This window comes from Cervus canadensis, chromosome 26 (assembly GCF_019320065.1).
Source record: "Cervus canadensis isolate Bull #8, Minnesota chromosome 26, ASM1932006v1, whole genome shotgun sequence".
Taxonomy (NCBI): domain Eukaryota; kingdom Metazoa; phylum Chordata; class Mammalia; order Artiodactyla; family Cervidae; genus Cervus; species Cervus canadensis.
This window is the reverse complement of record NC_057411.1, coordinates 21,808,017-21,815,732: the sequence shown is the minus strand read 5'-3', so window position 1 is coordinate 21,815,732 and position 7,716 is coordinate 21,808,017.

Genomic DNA, 7,716 nt, shown 5'->3' with positions numbered 1-7,716 from the left:
CTTCGTTTGCTATTATTTTCTCCCATTCTGAAGGCTGTCTTTTCACCTTGCTTATAGTTTCCTTTGTTGTGCAAAAGCTTTTAAGTTTCATTAGGTCCCATTTGTTTATTTTTGCTTTTATTTCTAATATTCTGGGAGGTGGGTCATAGAGGATCTTGCTGTGATTTACGTCGGAGAGTGTTTTGCCTATGTTCTCCTCTAGGAGTTTAATAGTTTCTGGTCTTACATTTAGATCTTTAATCCATTTTGAGTTTATTTTTGTGTATGGTGTTAGAAAGTGTTCTAGTTTCATTCTTTTACAAGTGGTTGACCAGTTTTCCCAGCACCACTTGTTAAAGAGGTTGTCTTTTTTCCATTGTATATCCTTGCCTCCTTTGTCAAAGATAAGGTGTCCATAGGTTCGTGGATTTATCTCTGGGCTTTCTATTCTGTTGCATTGATCTCTATTTCTGTCTTTGTGCCAGTACCATACTGTCTTTTTTTAAATTTATTTATTTTTTATTTTTTAATTTTTTTTATTAGTTGGAGGCTAATTACTTCACAACATTTCAGTGGGTTTTGTCATACATTGATACGAATCAGCCATAGATTTACACGTATTCCCCATCTCGATCCCCCCTCCCCCCTCCCTCTCCACCCGATTCCTCTGGGTCTTCCCAGTGCACCAGGCCAGAGCACTTGTCTCATGCATCCCACCTGGGTTGGTGATCTGTTTCACCATAGATAGTATACATGCTGTTCTTTTGAAATATCCCACCCTCACATTCTCCCACAGAGTTCAAAAGTCTGTTCTGTATTTCTGCGTCTCTTTTTCTGTTTTGCATATAGGGTTATCGTTACCATCTTTCTAAATTTCATATATATGTGTTAGTATGCTGTAATGTTTTTTATCTTTCTGGCTTACTTCACTCTGTATAAGGGGCTCCAGCTTCATCCATCTGATTAGGACTGGTTCAAATGAATTCTTTTTAATGGCTGAGTAATATTCCATGGTGTATATGTACCACAGCTTCCTTATCCATTCATCTGCTGATGGGCATCTAGGTTGCATACTGTCTTGATGACTGTGTCTTTGTAGCAGAGTCTGAAGTCAGGCAGGTTGATTCCTCCAGTTCCATTCTTCTTTCTCAAGATTACTTTGGCTATTCAAGGTTTTTTGTATTTCCATACAAATTGTGAAATTATTTGGTCTAGTTCTGTGAAAACTACCGTTGGTAACGTGATAGGGATTGCATTGAATCTATAGATTGCTTTGGGTAGAATAGCCATTTTGACAATATTGATTCTTCCAATCCATGTACAAGGTATGTTTCTCCACTGTTTGTGTCCTCTTTGATTTCTTTCATCAGTGTTTTATAGTTTTCTATGTACAGGTCCTTTGTTTCTTTAAGTAGATATACTCCTAAGTATTTTATTCTTTTTGTTGCAATGGTGAATGGTATTATTTCCTTAATTTCTCTTTCTGTTTTTTCATTGTTAGTATATAGGAATGCAAGGGATTTCTGTGTGTTAATCTTATATCCTGCAACTTTAGTATATTCATTCATTAGCTGTAGTAATTTTCTGGTAGAGTGTTTAGGGTTTTCTATGTAGAGGATCATGTCATCTGCAAACAGCGAGAGTTTCACTTCTTCTTTTCCTATCTGGATTCCTTTTACTTCTTTTTCTGCTCTGATTGCTGTGGCCAAAACTTCCAACACTATGTTGAATAGTAGTGGTGAGAGTGGGGCACCCTTGTCTTGTTCCTGATTTCAGGGGAAATGCTTTCAATTTTTCACCATTGAGGGTGATGCTTGCTGTGGGTTTGTCATATATAGCTTTTATTATGTTGAGGTATGTTTCTTCTATTCCTGCTTTCTGGAGAGTTTTAATCATAAATGAGTGTTGAATTTTGTCAAAAGCTTTCTCTGCATCTATTGAGATAATCATAAGGTTTTTATCTTTCAATTTGTTAATGTGGTGTATTACATTGATTGATTTGTGGATATTAAAGAATCCTTGCATGCCTGGGATAAAGCCCACTTGATCATGGTGTATGATTTTTTTAATATGTTGTTGGATTCTGTTTGCTAGAATTTTGTTAAGGATTTTTGCATCTATGTTCATCAGTGATATTGGCCTGTAGTTTTCTTTTTTTGTGGCATCTTTGTCTGGTTTTGGAATTAGGGTGATGGTGGCCTCATAGAATGAGTTTAGAAGTTTACCTTCTTCTGCAATTTTCTGGAAGAGTTTGAGTAAGATAGGTGTTAGCTCTTCTCTAAATTTTTGGTAGAATTCAGCTGTGAAGCCATCAGGTCCTGGGCTTTTGTTTGCTGGAAGATTTCTAATTGCAGTTTCGATTTCCTTGCTTGTGATGGGACTGTTATGGTCTTCTATTATTTCCTGGTTCAATGTTGGAAAGTTATACTTTTCCAAGAATTTGTCCATTTCTTCCAAGTTGTCCCTTTTATTGGCATAGAGCTGCTGGTAGTACTCTCTTATGATCCTTTGTATTTCAGTGTTGTCTGTTGTGATCTCTCCATTTTCATTTCTAATTTTGTTAATTTGGTTCTTCTCTCTTTGCTTCTTAATGAGTCTTGCTAATGGTTTGTCAATTTTGTTTATTTTTTCAAAAAACCAGCTTTTAGCTTTGTTGATTTTTGCTATGGTCTCTTTAGTTTCTTTTGCATTTATTTCTGCCCTGATTTTTAAGATTTCTTTCCTTCTGCTAACCCTGGGGTTCTTCATTTCTTCCTTCTCTAGTTGCTTTAGGTGTAGAGGTAGGTTATTTATTTGACTTTTTTCTTGTTTCTTGATGTAAGCCTGTAATGCTATGAACCTTCCCCTTAGCACTGCTTTTACAGTGTCCCATAGGTTTTGGGTTGTTGTGTTTTCATTTTCATTCATTTCTATGCATATTTTGATTTCTTTTTTGATTTCTTCTATGATTTGTTGGTTATTCAGAAGCGTGTTATTTAGCCTCCATATGTTTGAATTTTTAACAATTTTTTTTCCTGTAATTGAGATCTAATCTTACTGCACTGTGGTCAGAAAAGATGACTGGAATGATTTCAATTTTTTTGAATTTTCTAAGACCAGATTTATGGCCCAGGATGTGATCTATTCTGGAGAAGGTTCCATGTGCACTTGAGAAAAAGGTGAAGTTGATTGTTTTGGGGTGAAATGTCCTATAGATATCAATTAGGTCTAGCTGGTCCATTGTGTCATTTAAGGTTTGTGTTTCCTTGTTAATTTTCTGTTTAGTTGATCTATCCATAGTTGTGAGTGGGGTATTAAAGTCTCCCACTATTATTGTGTTACCATTAATTTTCTCTTTCATTCTCGTTAGCATTTGCCATACATATTGCGGTGCTCCTATGTTGGGTGCATATATATTTATAATTGTTATATCTTCTTCTTGGATTGATCCTTTGATCATTATGTAGTGTCCTTCTTTGTCTCTTTTCACATCCTTTATTTGAAAGTCTATTTTATCTGATATGAGTATTGCGACTCCTGCTTTCTTTTGGTCTCCTTTTGCGTGAAATGTTTTTTTTCCAGCCCTTCACTTTTAGTATGTATGTGTCTCTTGTTTTGAGGTGGGTCTCTTGTAGACAGCATATATAGGGGTCTTGTTCTTGTATCCATTCAGCCAGCCTTTGTCTTTTGGTTGGGGCATTCAACCCATTTACATTTAAGGTAATTATTGATAGGTATGGTCCTGTTGCCATTTTCTTTGTTGTTTTGGGTTCACGTTTATACATCCTTTCTCCATTTCCTGTCCAGAGAAAAAGTCCTTTAGCATTTGTTGAAGAGCTGGTTTAGTGGTGCTGAATTCTCTCAGCTTTTGCTTGTCTGTAAAGCTTTTGAATTCTCCTTCATATGTGAATGAGATCCTTGCTGGGTACAGTAATCTAGGTTGTAGGTTATTCTCTTTCATTACTTTCAGTATGTCCTGCCATTCCCTTCTGGCCTGGAGGGTTTCTATTGATAGATCAGCTGTTATCCTGATGGGAATCCCTTTGAGTGTTATTTGTTGTTTCTCCCTTGATGCTTTTAATATGTGTTCTTTGTATTTGATCTTTGTTAATTTGATTCATATGTGTCTTGGGGTGTTTCACCTTGGGTTTATCCTGTTTGGGACTCTCTGGGTTTCTTGGACTTAGGTGGCTATTTCCTTCCCCATTTTAGGGAAGTTTTCAGCTATTATCTCCTCGAGTATTTTCTCATGGCCTTTCTTTTTGTCTTCTTCTTCTGGGACTCCTATGATTCGAATGTTGGGGCGTTTCACAGTGTCCCAGAGGTCCCTGAGGTTGTCCTCAATTTTTTTTCTATTCTTTTTTCTTTTTAACTCTCTGCTTCATTTATTTCCACCATTTTATCTTCTACCTCACTTATCCTATCTTCTGCCTCCGTTATTCTACTCTTGGTTCCCTCCAGAGTGTTTTTTATCTCATTCATTGAATTATTCATTTTTTTTTTTTTTTAAATTTTTTTATTAGTTGGAGGCTAATTGCTTCACAACATTTCAGTGGGTTTTGTCATACATTGATATGAATCAGCCATAGATTTACATGTATTATTCATTTTTAATTACATGAATTATTCATTTTTAATTGACTCTTTTTTATTTCTTCTAGGTCTTTATTAAACATTTCTTGCATCTTTTCAATCTTTGTCTCCAGGCTATTTACCTGTAACTCCATTTTGTTTTCAAGATTTTGGATCATTTTTATTATCATTATTCTAAATTCTTTTTCAGGTAGATTCCCTATCTCCTCCTCTTTTGTTTGACTTGGTGGGCATTTTTCATGTTCCTTTACCTGTTGGGTATTTCTTTGCCTTTTCATCTTGTTTAGATTGCTGTGTCTGGAGTGGGCTTTCTGTATTCTGGAGGTCTGTGGTTCCTTTTTATTGTGGAGATTTTACCCAGTGGGTGGGGTTGGATGATTGGCTTGTCAAGGTTTCCTGGTTAGGGAAGCTTGCGTCGGTGTTCTGGTGCATGGAACTTGATTTCTTCACTCTGGAGTGCAATGGAGTGCCCAGTAATGAGTTTGAGATGTGTCTCTGTCCCTGCATTGCTGGAGAATTTGTGAGGTATGTCTTGCTCTAAAACTTATTGGCTCTTGGGTGGTGGTTGGTTTCAGTGTAGGTATGGAGGCTTTTGGACGGTCTCTTATTACTTAAAGTTCCATGTAGTCAGGAGTTTTCTGGTGTTCTCTGGTTTTGGGCTTAAGTCTCCTGCCTCTGGATTTCAGTTTTATTCTTCCAGTAGTCTCAGGACTTCTCCTACTATACAGCACTGATAATAAAACTTCTAGGTTAATGGTAAAAAGATTCTCCCCTGTTAGGGACACCCAGAGAGGTTCACAGAGTTACATGAAGAAGAGGAGAGGGAGGAGGGAGATAGAGATGAGCAGGAGGAGAAAAAGGGGGACTCAAGAGGAGAGAGACAGATCTACGCAGCTGTCTGTTCCCAGAGTGTTCTCCGTAGGCCAGAAACCCACAAAGATTCACAGAATTGGATTGGGAGGAGAAGGGGAAAGGAGGAAATAGAGGTGTTCTGAGGTAGAAAACAGAGAGTCAAGATTGGGAGAGAATAATCAACACACTCTTGATAAAAAATGGGAACTGAATATTGGATTCTTAAATGTTCACAATTTATATCATATACTGAAAAACAAAAATTAAAAATCTAGAGTAGAGGTTAGACTCTTAAAAATACTATATTAAAAACAAAAACCAAAACACACACCAAAAAATTTAGAAATATATATATGAAGTTTGGTTTAAAAATAGGGCTTCTCTGTTTTTTTTTTTTAAGGTTATAGTGTAATGAAAATGAAAATTAAGGAGTAGTAGAGGAGTAATAGAGGACTTTAAAACGAAATAAGAGAAAAAGAAAAATAGAAAATAGAAGAGAAAAAGGAAAAAAAAGAAGAAAAAAAATTTTCCCTAATTAAAAAAACCTAAAAATCTATGAAAATGAAAGTTAAGCAGTAACGGGGAAGTAATAGGGAATTTTAAAAGAAAATAAAAGAGAAAAAATAAAAAATAAAAAATAAAAAATAAATTTTTTTCTTACTTAAAAAAAAAAAAAAGTAAAAATATATCCAGGAATTTCTCTGGAGCTGTTGCGTTCAGTGTGGGTTCGGCTCAGTTTCAGATAGCTCCTCTTTCCAGCTTATACTTCTCGATATCTACAGGCCCCTTCCTGTGTAGTCGGTGTTTTTTACAGGGATTTTAATCTGTTGCACCAGTCCCTTCTGAAGTGGTTCCCTTTGTTTATTTGGCTTCTGTTTGCCGGGCTCTTCAGAGCCTCATTTCCGCCCTGACACAGGCGGGTGGAGGTGGTCTCTTATTCAGGTTGCTAGTTCCGTCGCGCTGCGAGGAGGGGCTGGTGCTGCTTTCTCCGTCTGCGCTGCTCAGGATCCCGGCTGCTCTATATGGAGCGTGCCCTGCGCTGCGCGTGGTTCCAGCCCTCGGGTGTTCCACAAAAGCGCGGAATAAAAAGCTGCACCTGCTCTTTGTGCCTTCCCCGTCAGAGCGGTTCAGGCAGCCAGGGGATTGACGGGAGCACTCAACCTGGGTGCCGCACGCCTTTTCCCTTCCGCTGTCTCAGTCTCAGTTTCCGCTGGCACCAGTCCGGTCCATGCGCCTTCTGCCCTCCGTGTCCCCAGCCCCAGTCCCCGCCCGCGCCGGTCGGGTGTCTCTGCCCTCTGTCTCGCCATGACCCTCCCAGCGGATGTCGACCATCCAGAATCTCAGGAGGCCTTTGATTAGAAACTGGGGGCCTGTTTGCAGTGCGGCAGGGGATGCGGTCCTTGGGACCAAGCCTGCCCCTTCCCCTCCCCCCTGCCTCCTGCCTCCAGCGAGGCTGGGCCAGCCCGCAGCCTGTGAGCTCTTTTCTGGACTTTCTCGGTCCCTTTGTTCTGCGAACGGCCGGCAGTGTGTTCGGGCCGGTTAATTTTCTCTATCTCTTTTGCTCTCCCATAGTTTAAGTTGGTAACTCACAAAAGCTCCCTCTGATTGTCCTCAGGGCACTCAGGCCCGGTCCTTACCCTAAGCAATGCCGCCCGCTCCTCTCTGTTCCGCCCCCACTTGCTGGTGGCGGATGCGGGTGTCTGGGATACTTTTCTGCTGGGAGTTGCTTTTAGGCTTGTAACCTGTGGGTTTTATTTATTGTTCCCCTCCCAGTCAGGTTGCCCTCCGAGATTCAAACACTTCCCCCAGACCCGCCATTGCGAGGGTTTCCTGGTGTCTGGAAACTTCCTCTATTAAGACTCCCTTCCCGGGACGGATCTCCATCCTTAGCTCTTTTGCCTCTCTTTTTATCTTTTATATTTTGTCCTACCTCCTTTAAAAGACAATGGGCTGCTTTTCTGGGAGCCTGATGACCTCAGGTAGCGATCAGAAGTTGTTTTGTGAAGTTTGCTCTGTGTTCAGTTATTCTTTTGATGAATTTGTAGGAGAGAAAGTGGTCTCCCCGTCCTATTCCTCCGCCATCTTGGCTCCTCCCCCTTCTGCTAGTTAGAGGAGCCCAGGAGTCCAGGAAAGGAGGAGTGGTGGGTGGAGACGTTGCCTGCTGCAGCAGAAGCCTCTGCAAGTTCTGCTGTTGGGAGGACGCGCAGAGCGAAGTCCAGGGTCATGGACCTTCCAGGAGCGGCTGTCTGTCAGTCCAGGTCTTGCTCTGAGGGGCTCAGGGTCCGCTCTGGTCAGGAGACAGGCTGGGGGTGC